The following is a 17,996-nucleotide window of genomic DNA, read 5'->3' as shown; positions in this document are numbered from 1 at the left end:
GTGTATTTAAATTCACCACAATTAAACAGAGTGAATCAACCATGTTTCCTCCCCCAAAGGATCACTATGGATGAGAAAGGTACACAGGCTGCTGTGTGTCTCCTGCTTATAATAAGAGCTCAATGTTTACAGCAGCTTACAGTAAAGTTAATGAGAATGAGAGAATTTGAGGAAACTCAAAGAGTGCTTATATTTAGTCTGAAATTTTTACAGACATTTTGTGAGACTCCAGTGATAAAATAATCCTGTAATGCTTCCTACCCTTAAAGAGATCCTGGCGAAGTGTAACAAACGATTTGACTGATCGCTTTCTTTAGATGTAAACTTCGTATGAAACTATCCCTGGAATAAACTGCATCCACAAGTAGAGCTTCTAGACATCTGATTTGTGGCTGAGAGAAAAGGGAAATGAGACAAGGCAGAAAGGCTCTGGGTCTCTGAAAAAGTAAGAAAGGACAGAGCCTGGGCTCTAAAGATAAGCTTCATTCCCTCACAAGTTTTTCTTTCCCGTCCTCTATTTACTAGAGAAAAAAATCAGGTATAAACGCATGGCCAGTGAAGACAGTCACCCCCAATTTACCCTGCACTAGTGAGAGGAAAGAACAATGGCTGCTGTCTAGGAGAATTTGACCTAACAGCCTACCAACAGAAAGAGAGCTTTCAACACTTTTCTTAAATATTATGACCTCTGCATTTTTTTTTTCCTCAGCTTATTTTGATGAGGGAGTGTACTCCTTACCACTGGTAGATTGTCATATGGATTCTGTAAGCTTATAAGGAAGCTTGTTAACCAGCTTGTTTATTGTTTGGTATCTCACTATTAGAAAGATTGTACTTGACAGACATTTTAGCTAAAGGCAAGGAAAAAAGAAATGTTACAAAAGAAGCTGTTGAAATAAAAATGTATTTAATTTGTCATGAATGGAAGATTAATAGAAGTGTTTTCTATTCGGAAATTTCAGCTATAAATAGAACTCCTCAATGCATTTCTTTATCTTTTCTACCCTGCCTCAAAAGAACAAATTATGTAACAGGTTTTTTTTTCTTCTGTCCACTTGATTTACCAATATGGTAATTAATTGGAACTCTTTCTGCTTTTACATTTTCTCTTGCTGAATCTTACGTAGAGAATGGCATGAATCCTAATGTCAAGAAATGAAATTCTAAAATAAGAACCTAAATATTTATTCAGCCATAATTTCCTCTATGCTCATAAAAGGTAGTTAAATATTATGATAGTCAAATGTCCTAATTATTTGTCATTTCTTAATTAAATGCAAATTTATTCAGATTTTCCAGCAGAATGAAGTACATAATTCTGTATTGTTATGTGTTAGTCACTCATTCACCTATTCAGTATTGTTAGATGTTAATCAGTTCCAATACTGAGCCTTTTCTTTTTCTATCTTTAATCAAAGGATAAACAACTATCTACTGACTAAACACTAAATGCTCAGCATTCTAGTTAATTATTATGTGAAAGAGTTATGTAGATAGTGGTTTCTTACTCCAGAAATTTAAAACAGAACTAAAAATCCATGATTACTAGACCACTTCCCCTGATGTGGGAAGACCTTTTGAACTGGCACAGAAGACTCAGAATTAAGGGGCTCAAAGTCCCCCACTTCATCGGGTTTTCCCACATATCCCCCATCCCAACTTACAAGACCCCATTCTTTCCCAATCAATACCCTCACTTTAAATCACAGTAGACACACTGTGATGTCAAAAGTTCAACTTAATTCAGCCAATAGCAGGATGAGGTCCTATGTTTGATTTTCAGCAATTTCAGTCCTCTGGCTACAAGAGATAAGGCTTTCCTCCAGGGCACGTACAAATGCTCTTAGGTCATTTATGTAGTCCTTGACCTAAGAATCTGAATCCCTGAGCTCATTGTTTTCTTTCACCACTTTGTTCAGTGATATTAGGAGCAACCAACCAACAACATTATGTTCCTTAGTTTTCCAAAAATATTCAAAAGTATCACATACAGAGTCACTTAGTTCCTTGTTTCTTGTAAGGTATTGATTAAGGGTCTTCAATGCAGATATTTTTGCATATCTCTCTACACATTTCAGCTAGGACTATCAGTGCATAGAATCATGACATCTTCAAATCTAATCAGGTTGGAGAGGCAATTCCAGAAACCCCAGCACCAATTCAGAAAACTCATCCATAAAATTCTGTTTATCTAGAGCTGCCCGAATACCAAAATTGATATTAGTCAGGGTTCTACAGAGAAATTGAACCAGTAGGATATATGTAGATATATGTATATAAGAGCAGATTTATTACAGGAATTTGCTCATGGCATTATGGAGGCTGAGAAATTCCATGATCAGCTGTCTCCAAGCTGGAGAACCAAGAAAGCTTGTGGTGTAATTCAGTATGGGTTCAAAGGCCTGACTGAGAATAATAAGAGCTGATTGTGTAAGTCCCATTCTGAATCCAAAGTCTGAGAACCAGGAGTGCTGATGTCCAAAGCAGGAGAAAATGGATGTCCAAGTTTAAGCAAAAGAAAGCAAATTTGCCCTTCACCGTTTTGTTCTATCCAGGCCCTTAGTGGATTGAATAATGCCCACTGCACTGGTAAGGATGACCTTCTTCCCTCAGTCTACCAATTCAGATGTTAATCTCTTCCAGAGACACCCTCACAGACATCTATAGAAATAACATTTTACCAGCTTTGGGGGCATCTGTTAGTCCAGTCAAGTTGACATATAAAATTAACCATCACAGTGGGCAAATGTCTCTTCTTCTTTTGTAATGTGTTTCTACTATCTTTTACAGTGCCTGGCACATCATAAGTACTTCATAAATAGTTCCTGAATGAATAAATAAAGCTTTTAAAAATGTTGGCACACTCTTTCTTTTCCTTACTTTTTCTTGAGTCAAAATGACATTGTTGGGCTTCCCTTGTGGCGCAGTGGTTGAGAATCTGCCTGCCGATGCAGGGGACACGGGTTCGAGCCCTGGTCTGGGAAGATCCCACATGCCGTGGAGCAACTAGGCCCGTGAGCCACAACTACTGAGCCTGCACGTCTGGAGCCTGTGCTCTGCAACAAGAGAGGCCGCAATGGTGAGAAGCCCGTGCACCGCGATGAAGGGTGGCCCCTGCTCGCCGCAACTAGAGAAAGCCCTTGCACAGAAACGAAGACCCAATACAGCCAAAAATAAATAAATAAATAATTTAAAATGAATATCTGCTTATACAAAAAAATACTAACAAGATTTAAGAAAATGACATTGTTTTTCATAATGTATTCCATATCTTCTTTAAGTGTCTAGAGTATAACGGTACTTTCTTACATTTTCAAGTTCAAAATTCCAAAAGGATACAATGAAAGTATTTTAAATCATTCAATAAAAGTACAAAATAAAATATGTGATATTTAATTGACAACTTTTCTCAATTTTATTAGCATTTCTGGCATATGTATTCATCTTCAGGGTCATAGCATAAGAATTTATGAATTACTGAAGATATCCACTTCTATATAGAGAGATACAGGAAAGAAGAAAATAGTATTACTAAAAATGTTAGTATTGTTAATTTCAGGTTGTCTTCTGAATGTCAAAAGTAGAGCAATTTAAATACAATAAATAAACTTTTCTGACATAATACAGTTCAAGGTGATCCTAATACTGTTACAGAATATATTTAGATGGTATTTCTGTCTTGCTCATTTGTATATATTTTTCTAATTCTTGATTGCAAAAGCAGATGGAGATGTTAAAATTATATTTTATGGGAAATTAGACATTACAAACATAGTTCTAAAATGTGTGTTACTTATTTAGAAATGTACTCACTTGAAATGTGACCAGAAGGCAAAATTCTTTTGCTGGTATTTCAATCTACTTATTATTCTACACATGTAAAGTGATGTAAGCGCCACTGCCAGATGTGACCAATTATCACAAAAGCACTTCCTTAATCTAGGATCTGGAAAAGACTAGCTAGACAGTTCTTATATTTAATATCTCAACCTCGACTTACATTGGAAGTTGTTACCAAGCAAAAAAATAATGTGACTATGAAAAATTGGGCTCTAAAACCTAAAGGTAAAAAGACTTGGATTATGGCAATAAAGTATCATAAGCCCCATGTTTCTAAAATTCAACATCAGTTGAAATTCAAATTGGAACTGGGATAAAACATTTTGGTTAGCAGCAGATTAGAATTTTTGAAAATACAAGATATCCATTGACAGCAGTGCTTTGAACAGAGGTTGGGTTAAAGATTACAGTCTATTAAAAAGAATAAGGAAGAGGGTACACATGTTACCACAAAATTTAAGTTAAATCAATACTTATTCTAAATTCAATCATTATTGAGTCTTCATCTAAGACTATTTATTAAAAAAGTGAAAAATAAGTCTAATACTAGCAACAGTTCTTATGTGCCAGGACTTGTTCTTTGGGCTTCATCTGTTGTTTCAGATATTGTTTGTTAGTTCCTGGCTCTATTCTCATTCTTTTTTGTTGTCTTCTGTACTACAAGCTTAGAGAACAACATTTCCCAGACTCTGCCAGCTCAGTTACTAATGAGAGGCTCTTGTCTGAGATTAGAAAGGGAAAGATGGGAGAATGATGATACTTCTGGCTCCAGCACTGGTAGGCAAGCCCACACTCCAGCAATATCCACTGTGGTTTCAGCCACTGCAGCAATACGAGTAAAGATCTTGGGTTCCCAGGGCACCAGTGTTACTTCTCAGTGGCAACAGTGGTAGTTCTAGCAGTAACAGTTGCAGCAAAGGCACACGGGTGGCATCATGGACAATTGTGGATCTCCTTAGGGCAGTAGCAACTTCCTGAGGTTACTATCTCTGGGTGATGTTCCTGTTGTTCCTCCACCTCTTCCAATATATTTCCAATCCATTCCTTGTACTGCTTCTCTCTTTATTTTTAGTACCTAGAACAGTTTCTATTTTCTTCACTGAACCAGGATGATACACCCATATCAACTCATCTAATCTCCACACACAAACTTCTAGGACAGTTATTATTACTAAGCTCATTTTACAGAGGAGGGAATAGAAGCACAGAAAGAGAGAGTAGCTTTCTAGAGGTCACACAGATAAGCTGTAAAGCCAGGACTTGAACTCAGGCCATCTGTCTCTAGCATCTAGGCTCTTAATGCTATGCTATGCTGCTTAAACCAGAGCCTTTCTCTAATATTAGATTTTTAAAAAATCAGGACTGTTTGCTTATAACACTGAGACTGTGCCTGTATACTATAAGAATCTACATTTGTTAAGTGCTAGTTTAGAGAAAATCAAGTTTGCATCCTACAGATGTAAAATATGTTTGTACTAGATGGTTGAATTTTCTATAGTACCTTAAATAATTAATCTTCTTTGGCTTCACAATTCTATTATAATAAAAAGATAGTATATATAATGCATCTAAAATCACAATGAGACATCACTTTTAGCTCAGATGGGTGGCAAAAATAAAAAAGACAGGCAATAACAAGTGTTAGTAGTGGAGAAATAGGACCCCCTCATACATTGCTGGTGGGAATGTAATATAGTGCTACTACTGTGGAAAAATAGTTTGGTAGCTTCTTAAAAAGTTATTAAACATAGGGGCTTCCTTGGTGGCGCAGTGGTTGAGAGTCCGCCTGCCGATGCAGGGGACACGGGTTCGTGCCCCGGTCTGGGAAGATCCCACATGCCGCGGAGCGTCTAGGCCCGTGAGCCATGGCCGCTGAGCCTGTGCGTCCGGAGCCTGTGCTCCACAACGGAAAAGACCACAACAGTGAGAGGCCCGCATACCGCCAAAAAAAAAAAGTTATTAAACATAAATGTACCATATAACCCAGTAATTCCACCCCTAGGTATACACCGAAGAGGAATGCAAATGTATATTCACACACAGACTTGTACATGAATACTTGTACGTGAATGCTCACAGCAGCATAATTCATAACAGACAAAATATTGGAAACAACTCAAATGTCCATTAACTGGTGAATTAGATAAGAAAAAAATGGGATATCTCAACAATGGAATAGTATCTGCCAATAAAAAAGAATGGAGTATTGGTATATGCTGCAAAGTGGGTGAACCTCTGATTATGCTAAGTGACAGAAGCCAGATGTAAAAGAACACACATTATATTGTATGAATCATTTAGATTAAATGTCTAGAAAAAGCAAATATATATAGATTCAGAAAGTAACTTTGTGACTGCTTGGGCTAACTGTGGGAACAGTGAGTGACTCTGAAAACGGACACAAGGGATCACTTGGGAGTAATGGAAATTTTTTTTAATTGGAAAAAAATTTTTATTGGAAATAAAAAATCTTTATTGGAGTAAAATTGCTTTACAATGGTGTGTTAGTTTCTGCTTTATAACAAAGTGAATCAGTTATACATATACATATATCCCCATATCTCTTCCCTCTTGTGTCTCCCTCCCACCCTCGCTATCCCACCCCTCTAGGTGGTAACAAAGCACTGAGCTGATCTCCCTGTGCTATGCGGCTGCTTCCCGCTAGCTATCTATTTTACATTTGGTAGTGTATATATGTCCATGCCACTCTCTCACTTTGTCCAACTTACCTTTCCCCCTCCCCATATCCTCAAGTCCATTCTCTAGTAGGTCTGCGTCTTTATAATGGAAATGTTTTAAAGTAAGTTTGTGGTGATGGTTGTACAACTTTTTAAATCTACCAATATCATTGAATTGTACACTTAAAATGAATGAACTTTATGCTGTGTAAATTATGCCACAATAAGATTATTAAAAATATTATTTGAAACCATTTATTTGTGTAAATAAAAATTAACTAATTCAAATATATTAATTTTAAAGTACAATGCAAAATCTTTTTATTCTGCACAATAAAGTAACTGCTATAAAATAAATTTAAAATCTTTTAAACTCAGTATTATTTTTGACCTCCTGATAGAAAACAATGGTATTGTATCCATTCAAAAATAATAAAGGTGCTTTATGTTCAAATGACCTTCAATAACACAGTAGGATGACATTTAGTTTTATTTCCATAGGAACATATTTAAAGAATGTGTAATTGCCTATGATTGATTAAAGAAAACATCCACCCAATGAAAAACAAACAAAAAAGAAACCTAAAGCATTGACCAACAATTTGGTAAATATCACTGTTGTTAATATATAATATATATTTCCTATCACAGCAACCAAAACACAGCACCCTTCAAAACTTTCAAAAGCTCAATAATGGGCTTCCCTGGTGGCGCAGTGGTTGAGAGTCCGCCTGCCGATGCAGGGGACACGGGTTCGTGCCCCGGTCTGGGAAGATCCCATATGCCGGGAAGCGGCTGGGCCCGTGAGCCATGGCCGCTGAGCCTGCGCGTCCGGAGCCTGTGCTCCGCAACGGGAGAGGCCACAACAGTGAGAGGCCCGTATATGGCAAAAAAAAAAAAAAAACCTCAATAATGAATGGGCTTTAGAGAATGTAAAAAGCTATAAAATGGAAAAGCATTATCATTAATGTTGTAATTATCAGAACCGTTTAAAAGTAAAAAGAAACTTAAGTGTTGAAGAAAATGCAAGAACTAGCTGTACTTAAATATATCAAAAAATCACTTAGCTATTTTGTCGGATAAAAATGGTAACTAATTCTTGGAAAACACCGAGAAAGATCATGAAATAGAAAATTGAATATAGTGCACATTAACTTCAACATTTAATGTAGGCATTAACTATGTGAGTAAACCAACTATGTGAGAATATTGTAAAGAAATTTGAAAAATTTAATGGCAAGAATAAATAAATGAAATATGATTTTATCTGTTTGAGCAAGAGCTACTTTAATGCAAACAAGGAATTATGCTTTGTTATTATTTATTCAACTAACACACCCCACTGTAACAGATAAAAAGCAGAAATCTGTAAGAAGCTATTTAAAATGTACTTATATGGCACACAAATATTACTTGTGGAAAGGCTATGATAAATACTGAAAAGCATATCTCTAGTTAGGAAGCATCTTTGAATTTTTTCAACCTCAGTAGCCATTGTTTCATTCATCCATCCACATACTTATTAAAAATCTACTATATTCCTACTAGTTATTTAAAATCTTCTAAATATTAGTGACCTCAGACTCATACCCTTCAAGGTTTGGTTTTCTCTGGCATATACTGAGAATGTGTGGGAGGAGAAATTGTATGTTTCATCCGAGTTCTCTACTCGGCAAGGTGTCCTCAGAATATCTGTGCCTTTCTGCTGCCAAGTTCCATTGGGAACCATTGCTTCCTTGGTTGCCCTCCACAGTCTGGAACTCCTCGCCATAAACTCTTTGACAGAATGTTGCTCTCTCTCCAAGAGCAGAAGAGAACTTAAAAGAGGACCTACTGTGTTATTCTGTCCTCTTCTGTTCCTTTCTTGTTTGTAACACGTACCATAATTGAAAGATATTGGAATGAAACAGAGTCATGACCTTCTCTTTGTCTTCTCAAATTTATCTGATATGGTGTTGCCATATTATTTTGATCCAAATCAAAGTAATCTGCTCAATTAACGTCAAAATTATCAGTGTAAGTGATATAAATTTATTTTATGGTTTACTTTTTCTTGTATTTCTCCTATTTCTTATCTTTTAAACTTTGTTTAAGGAGTATCTTATTAAACAGATTTTTTTAAGTTTATTAAAAACCATCAATCGATTTTTAATGTGTAAAATATTTAATATATTTTTGTTTTGATTAATGATTCCTTTCTCATAAGATTTTTTTCAAAAGCTTATATTTTATCTTAATATTTCGTAGTTATTTTTGTTTGGGGCTTTTCATATATTTTTAGTATGAATATTCAGTTACAGTTATTGAAAAGAACTGTTTCTCCACTGATTTGAAAAATCTACCCTGTCACTGAAATCTCATAAATATGTAGATGTATCTATTCCCCAAATTATCCACTATGTTAATTGTCAATCTGTTATGTAAAGATAAAGGTGCCTTGTGGTAACCGAGATTTGACCTTTGTGGTTTAATGCCCCTATATGACTTTCTTAAGCTCTGCTATTTCCATATATAAAATGTATTTTTCTTACAGTTGAGGCAGGAGCAGATTCCCTAGTTATTTTCAGCCAGGATTATTAAACTATGTCAGACCTTCTGAGAAGCCTTAAAAATCCCTGAAGACACCCATAGGGCAGCCATTTGATTATTCATCCTTTCATTCCTGGAGCTTAGCAAAGATCATAAATAACTGAAATTATTTTTCTCTTATTCGACATAGAATTATCTAGAAAAACTATGTAGCCATTTTTACATTTTAAAATTTACATCTAAAAGCTTTAAGTTTAAATAGCTGAAAATGATATAAAACATAACTATTTATATTTTTAAGGAAAATTGTTACACCATATGTCTAAATAATTCCACGAGGATCTAATCAAATAGCAGTTTGATACACAAAATCACTTACTTCAAATCCTATAAATAGGTCCTTCTCTAACAGCCATAGACCTTACATTTATCTTTTTCTATACCAAATTCCCCTCAGAATTGTATCATAATTTTCTGCAACAAAATATATTAATTTAAAAATTTTTAAAGAATTTTTTATAACCATGAGGTTCTAAATGTTAAAAAAAAACTAGGTTGAGTTATCATTCCAGTTGTTACTAATAGAGACCCAAATAACAAAAATATGTTGCATGTTTTGAAAAATAATTATTAAACATAAAAAGTCAATTTCTTTGATAATGTATACTTCAAATTTGCTGAATCCATTCATTAGCCCTAGTATCTTTTTTCTGGACTCTGGCATTTTCCATATATAGGATCACATCCTCTTTGAATAGAGTTTTACTTCTTCCATTCTAGTTTGGATACTTTCTATTTCTTATCTATGTACTCTGACTAGAATGTCTGGTACAATTTGAATAGCAGTAGCGATTTGTCTTGTTCTTTCTTTTTCTTTTTTAATTTATTTATTTATTTTTGGCTGCATTGGGTCTTTGTTGCTGTGCACGGGCTTTCTCTAGTTGCGGCGAGAGGGTGCTACTCTTCGCTGAGGTGCGCAGCCTTCTCATTGTGGTGGCTTCTCTTGTTGTGGAGCACAAGCTCTAGGCGCGCGGGCTTCAGTAGTTGTGGCACACGGGCTCAGCAGTTGTGGCTTCCGAGCTCTAGAGCTCAGGCTCAGTAGCTGTGGTACAGGGGCTTAGTTGCTCCACGGCATGTGGGATCTTCCCGGACCAGGGCTCGAACCCGTGTCTCCTGCATTGCATTCTTAACCACTGTGCCACCAGGGAAGCCCCGGTTTGTCTTGCTCTTGATCCTTGTGGCTTTTGTAATTTTTGTTTCTAATTTTTTGTGATTTTTTTTTTATTTCTGATCTTTATGACTTTTGTGATTTTTTGTGGCTTTTTTTGTTCCAATCTTTGGGGAAATCTTTCAATCTTCATCACTGAGTATGATTTTACCTGTGGGTTTTTCATAAATGCCAGTTATCATGTTGAGTAGGTTTCTTTCTATTCCTATTTTTCTGAGTATATTGTTTTATCATGAAAAGGTTTTAAATTTTTTCAAAGGCCTTTTTCCCCACATTATTGAGATATAACTGACATATAGCATTGTGTAAATTTAAAGTGTACAGCATGTTGATTTGTTATATTTGTATATTACAAAATAATATTAGTTAACACTTCCACAACATCATTTTTTGTGGTGAGAATATTTAATATCTACTCTCTTAGCAACTTTCAACTATTAATATATTATACAATATTATTATGTCAAAGGCCTTTTATGCATAGATTGAAATAATTATTGATTTTTTCTTCATTCTATTAATGTGGTGTATTACATTGATTTATTTTCTTTTTTGAACCATTCTTGGATTCCTGGGATAAATCCCTCTTGGTCATGGTGTATAATCCTTTTAATATGCTGTTAGATTCAGTTTGCTAGTATTTTGTTAAGGATTTTTGCATCTGTATTCCTAAGGGATATTTGTAATGTCCTTTTTTTGTGATGTTTTTATCTGACTTTTGTATCAGGGTAATGCTGGTTGCATAGAATGAATTAGGAAGTGTTTTTTCCTCTTCTATATTTTAAACTAGTTTGAGAAGGATAGGTATTAATTCTTATTTAAATGTTTGGTAGAATTCACCAGTGAATCTGTCTGTTCTAAACTTTCTTTGTTGTGAGGTTTTTGATTGCTGATTTAATCTCTTTTCTTTATTATAGATCTGTTGAGATTTTCTGTTTCTTCTTGAGTCAGTTTAGGCAATTTGTGTATTTCTAGGAATTTTTCCAATTCATCTAGATTATCTAATTTGTTACTGGGCCATTGCTTATAACATTTTTATTTTATAACCATTTTTATTTCTATAAAGTTAATAATGTCTTTACCTTTATTTCTGATTTTAGTTATTTATGTCCTCTTTCTTTTATTCATTGTCAATCTAGCTAAAAGTTTGTGATTTCTACTTTGCAATATATGTTATTTCTGAATATCTCAAGTAGACCAAAATTGCCTATTTCTTGGGCCATGGTTTGCACTTAACAGATATACGTGTAAGACAGGAAAAAACACAAAGTTCTTCTACCTCTCCCCATATTCTATAATCCCACCTGAAGTTTTTCTAATGCATTATGGTTTTTCACACCTCTGGAATTTTCTATGTACTTGACGCTGCCAAGAATGCCTTTACTTACCCATCTTGTCACACTATATACAGCTAGATATAACCAATCATATTTCAAGGCTTTTGAACTCAAATGTCACTTTTTTTTAAGTCCAAGAGAGATAAAACTACTTCACATGATAATAGAGTTAGCAGCAGAATTTTTTTCATGTGAGTCCTTTTTAAAATTTGTCTTTTAAATTTCTTATTGAATGAAAGGTTCTTTAAGTTCTATAATGCTTTACAGTAGAATTTTAATTAAGTAACTCAGGGAAATTTAATGGTTTGAAATGTTATTTCCTTTACCTGTTAAACAAGAATAAATCATTAACATCCAGTAGTACACTATTTTCCATTAATTATATAGAAAATGTCAGTTTTTACATTATGTGCTTGCTCTTTTAAACTGGATTTTTATGAGGAATTCATATCTCTATATAAAATTGTCTACTAATAAATGCTTTCATATTCTGGCAAACTAGCTTCAAAGTATCAAAAGGTCACAAAATAGACTTCGGTGTTGTTGAAATATTAGGAATTTCACTGTTAAGAGTGACTTCCATTTACTTTAATGTGTCAAATTTTAAGAAACTCTAATAAAGCGATGCCCTAAATATTTCTTTGAAAAGAGTACTTTTTTGTTTAAAAATGAGAATAATTACAGTGTACACAGCAGGAAAACACCTGAGAAAAATCAAGCAAAAAGGAAAATTAGCATAAACACAATGTTCCATTTCATTTGAGAGATTTTATTGATTAAAGGAAAATGGAAAGAAAGAAAAACAGAAAGAAATGACATGGTTGCCTTAGTTACAACTATCATTTTATATGATTACCTGTCCCTCCTGTCTGCTGCTACATTTAATAACTTGAGGGCGTTGAGGAAAGAAGCAACAAAGAGTGTATAATATTATCCAATGCAAATGACTTACTTTTCAATTTTCTTACTATTATTGTCTAATTGATTAACTCCATAAAAATATTAATTCACAGACTTCTACGTTAATGGTATATTACTCTCTAACATATTTTTTCCTTTAATTTTTTTTTTTTTTTTTTTTTTTTTTGGTACGTGGGCCCCTCACTGTCGTGGCCTCTACCGCTGCGGAGCACAGGCTCTGGACACGCAGGCTTCGCGGCCATGGCTCACAAGGCCAGCCGCTCCGCGGCATGTGGGATCTTCCCACACCGGGGCACGAACCCACGTCCCCTGCATCAGCAGGCGGACTCTCAACCACTGCGCCACCAGGGAAGCCCCCTTTAAGTTAATTTTAAATAAGGACTTGAGAATGTCATTAATCCATCTGCATTCACTAATTCAAAATGTTTTATTGCTTGTTTCTATTATACCATATATTCAGCTTGGTTCTAAAGATAATATAGAAAACATGAAGCTCTTTACTCTTAAAGAAACTGAACTCTTATAATAGAGACATACAAATATTAACAGTTACCATACATTGTGATGTTTTGTGAAAGATATTAATTATAGAATATTAATAGCTACAGTACACAGAGTGTCTCTTTTGTGCTCCAAACTATACTAGGTGCTTTACATATATTATTTCACTGATTTTTTTGACAACCGTATGTATTACCTATGTTATTTCCAATGTCCAGAGGAAAAATTAAGGCTGAGAAAGGTTAAATATTTTGCCCAAAGTTTCACAAGCATGAGGTAGCAGAGCCAGGATAAAATGCCAGTCATATTTGATTTCAGAGCCTGTAGGTTTTGTATGTACAGAGGAGAGACACCTTATCTAACTAATGAGGTCATCAGCTAACTACTGAGAAAAGTCAAATAAATACTCATATAAGACAAAGTGAGGTATATGATGCAACTGGAGAACTACAACTATTTTATTAAGGTTCTAAAATGAGTGAAGTCGTAAAATGGTACCTAGAGAGACAGGTGGGGGCCTTTTAAGCCATTACTTTTGCATTCTTATCTACGTTTTTGTTTAAATTGTAATTCCTGAGCTTTACCACATTTAACCATGTGATATAAACTTTCTCAAAATACTTTGTGCTTTGCCACCTCAAAGGAAATTTTAATATATATTTTTCTTGATGATTCTAATCAATTTTAAATCCATGGTCACTTTGCCAACTGGAAACTACTGACTAGCCATTCTAGATTTTAGTTCCTGGCTATGAATCTCACAAAATTATATCCATTAAATAATTAAATTTTAAACAAAACATATTCTGTTCTATTGAGAAGGCAATATGAACATAATTCTTCTTAAAGAAAACAGAGGCATTCTCTTTTGATCTGATCATTTCTCCATGGTCTTAATTGGTGAATATGTAAGTGATTTTACTTAAAAAATGAAAACTATGTAGTATTTTTAAATTTTAAAAGAGGAATCAATTAGTTCAACTGCAGTGTTTTACTAACATTCTTAATGTATTATCTGCTTTAAACAGAGGAAAGTGTTGAACCATTTAATATTGTTTAAACTCCATGTTCATATTCCATTCGTATTGTTTTCTTTTTCTTTAAATATCTGGCAGTTATTTAGTTTAGGTATCATGAGTATTTGCCAATTTTCTTAATATCTGAGTCTCCAGTAACAGCAGAGGGAGCTCACAGTGTATTCTCTGGAGATTTCCTAAGTTATATACTTTTACTTCTGTTGCTCAGTGGAGGGGTTTTAAAACTAAAAGGTCTATTTTTTCAAGGGAATTAGTGTAAATATGTAATAGAAGATATAATTTGTAGACTATGTCTTATAGGAATGAAACATAAAGAAAAATAAATTTGATAACTTCACTGCATATAAATTCATTAAATTCAGTTTTGGATTTTAAACATGAACTACCTCCAAGTGTTATCATTATCCTAGATTTCTGTGCCTAGCCTAACTCTTTTTCCTGAACTCCAGACTTTGATATCTATTCAGTATTTCTCCTCAGATGCCCAATAGACATCCCACCCGATCCAAAAATAATCTCCCCTTTCTGCAAACCTGTCTCTCCATAGTCTTTCCACATCCCTGTTGAGGGCAACATCATCCTCATAGTTTTACATGCTAGAAGTCTTGGAGTCACCTTGACTTACCTCCTTCTCTCAAATCTCAGGTGTAACCCATCACATAGTTCTTTTGGTTATTCTCTCAAAATATTTTCAGAATCAACCACTTCTCAACATCCTTATGCTATCCCCCATCTCACTGCTCATTTGGATAACTGCAAGAGCTGCCTAAATAATATCCTGGCCTTTTCCTTTGTTAACCACTTCCCTATTCTATCCTCAACACAGCAGAAATAATAATCTTTTTAAAACAGAAGGCATATTATATCATTCCTTTCTTCAAAATCTTGTAATCATTCCTCATGTTACTGAGAATTAAGCCAACATCTTTCTAATAGCCTGTTAGACCCTGTATGATTTCTCACCTTCTTCCCAGTTATCTCTCTGACCATATTGGGGGCTACTCTCCCTCCCCAGCTGCAAGGCCTTTGCTCTGGTATTTAGGGCCTTTGCTCTGTTATTTCCTTTGTCTGGAAAGCCTTTCTCCCAAATATCTAACTCCATTAATTCCTTTGTTCTTTACTAAAATATCATCTCTCAGTGAGGTAGCCCTTGAGCAACCCATATAAAATCGCAATCCATTTCCCTCTGTTTTTTTGGCCTCTCCTACCATACTCTACTGTTTTTCATATAGTTCATATTACCTTTTAATATACTATATAGTTTTCTTATTCATTATATTTTGTCTTCCTTCTAAAATGTAAGTACCAAAGGGAAAAGACTTTTTTAAAATCCCTGATGCAGCTCAGACACGTAGAACAATTCTTTGCATATAATAGGTGCTGAAAAAATTTTTGGTCAAATAAATATATAAATGATAAACATTACCTTTGATTATTTTTATGGTATGTATATGTGCTGCAATCTGTTTTCAGTACTGTGCTATAAAAGTCTTTTAAAAAAATCTAACACACCAAAGTTAGAAGTTCAAAATTAATCTTGGTGAGAATTATCAATTTTATATTTATTTGTGTGTAGGTATATCTAATAAAGCATAGTAGGTATTCAGTAAATGGAAACTGATTCATAGTATAGTGTACTTGGAGCAGAATAGTGCCAAAGTTTTGGAACAACTTTTAGTAGAGAAATAGTGTTACTTTCTCACTTGAATGATTTTATGACAAAAATAATTATTTTAGATCTCAATATAACCTGTCTCCCAATTTCCGTAAAATATTAATGCTAATGGATTATGTAAATCAGATGAGTCTGCTGATATTTAAGCTGGTATTTACACTAGCAGGTATCTGATTGCCTACTATAACTGAAAAATCATAAATCTGAACTGTTCAGTTGGCTTGAAGAACATATTCACACCAAGGTTAAAGTGTGTTTTTATCAGCTTTATAGGCTCTAATAAAAGATGATCAAATCTGCTCATTATCCAAAATAATTGACTAGTTCTCCTCCACTGTCCAAAGAACAAAATCAAAAGACTTTTGCATGACTTCTATCAAACTACAACTTGTTTCTTTCTAAAGATACATCAAGGATGCTCAAACTCAGGAACCTTTGAATATGCTGTCTTTCCCTTTTTTGGGAAATATTTCTCAGCTGTCCATCAAAATCTCTTCTCCCTTTCTCCGGTTCTTTCAGTGTCCACTACAGTTAGGTGTGGCTCTCCAACCTCTGTGAACTAAAGAGATGTGTATGGCTTCTAGGCCTGGCCCACAAAACCTATAAGCACCTTTCCATGTCTTCTCCTTTAGCTGAGGGAAGGATTTTGCCCAGGGGATCTTGGAAGGCATGAGTTAAAAATGCCAAGTAACCATCAGCCTGGCCAGAATAATTGTGTGCAGCTATTGTCCTGCTATCTGAAAACCTATCCTTGATGTTTGCATATAAAAAAAATAATAAACTTCTTGCTGTGTTATCACTGAAATGGAAGGGAGTGCTATTCGTTAAGGATTTTCAGCTTACCCTAACACATGGCTAACAAACACCAAATACCTACATCTATTAAGTAGATGTCTTCTGTAATCTTTACCCACTTGCAAGGCAGAACTGGAATCCTTTGTCCCCACTGAAATATCTACATTTGTTTCCCAGAGGAATTATGACATTCAATGGTAAATATTGGTTTAGATATCTGTCTTCCTCTTATAATCCAACTTTTAAAGGACAAGGATGGAACTGTTTCCATCCTTGGAGTCTCTGTTATAGAGTATCTAGAACACTCTGAGTCCTGAATAAATATTTATTGCTTTATTAAGTTAATATATGAGTGAATGAATCAATGGCCTCAGAAATAGTGCATATTCCATTCATCTCAGCAACACTTCCTTTATTAAAATATTAGGTACTCATGTCTTTAAAAATTACAGAATGATTCTCTTATACTTCCTTTTTCTTTCCTCATCTTTCCTTCTCTAGTTACACGGACACAGGAACTCGTTTCAGCCACATGAAATCAGGTAAGAGGCAATGTCAACCTTTTAGAGGGAAGGTGTCACCATTACTATTAAAAAAAAAAAAAAAACCTGAGCAAAATCAAAGAAAGCAAAACTAAAACAGATCAATCAACCAACCAACAAACAGCCACCATAACCAACAAAACAGAAATCCTACACTGATATATCCAGGTGAAAACAATGTCTTTTAGAATCCAGATGGTCACATTACAGATTATGAAGCATTTTTAGAAGTTCATCTTGTCAAGCAAAGGTTACATTTTCAAATAACTCTTCATTTGACATTGGACACAGGAGAATGTAGTAGAGTACAAACGCTAATAAAAATTGTTTTATTCAAACTGACAATTTTCTCTTTTAAATACACGAGAGATGCTTTAAATTTCTGTTGGAAGCACATATCAGTTAGTACGGTAAAGACACAGCCTTCAAAAGGTCCATTGATATTGTGTACATGGGAACAATAAAATTGCATTGCTCATTGACTGGTAGGAGTTAATTAGTTAAATCTTCAGTGCTGCTTAGTAATTTTCACACATGTCACGCAGTTCAAGTTCACACAGTACAAAGCAGTTACACAGCCGTAGAAATTTGACAAAGAAAAGACAGATCAAATTCAATAATGCCTACTGTTTTATTCTAAAGAAAAAATAAATAAATTTGGCTCAAAGTGTAACTTGTGTCTATTAAATCAGGGGTCCCCAATGCTCCGGGCGGCAGACCATTATCGGTCCGCGGCCTGTTAGGAACTGGACCACACAGCAGGTGATCACGGGCGAGCGAGCAAAGCTTCATCTGCCGCTCCCCATGGCTCCCCATTGCTCGTGTTATTGCCTGAGCCATCTCCCACCCCCCTACTCCGGCCCCCCACCCTACGACTGCGGAAAAACTGTCTTCCACAAAACCGGTCCCTGGT

Source organism: Tursiops truncatus, chromosome 11, assembly GCF_011762595.2.
Source record: "Tursiops truncatus isolate mTurTru1 chromosome 11, mTurTru1.mat.Y, whole genome shotgun sequence".
In the NCBI taxonomy this organism is placed as follows: domain Eukaryota; kingdom Metazoa; phylum Chordata; class Mammalia; order Artiodactyla; family Delphinidae; genus Tursiops; species Tursiops truncatus.
The sequence above is the reverse complement of the archived record's forward strand: the minus strand, read 5'-3'. Positions refer to the sequence as shown.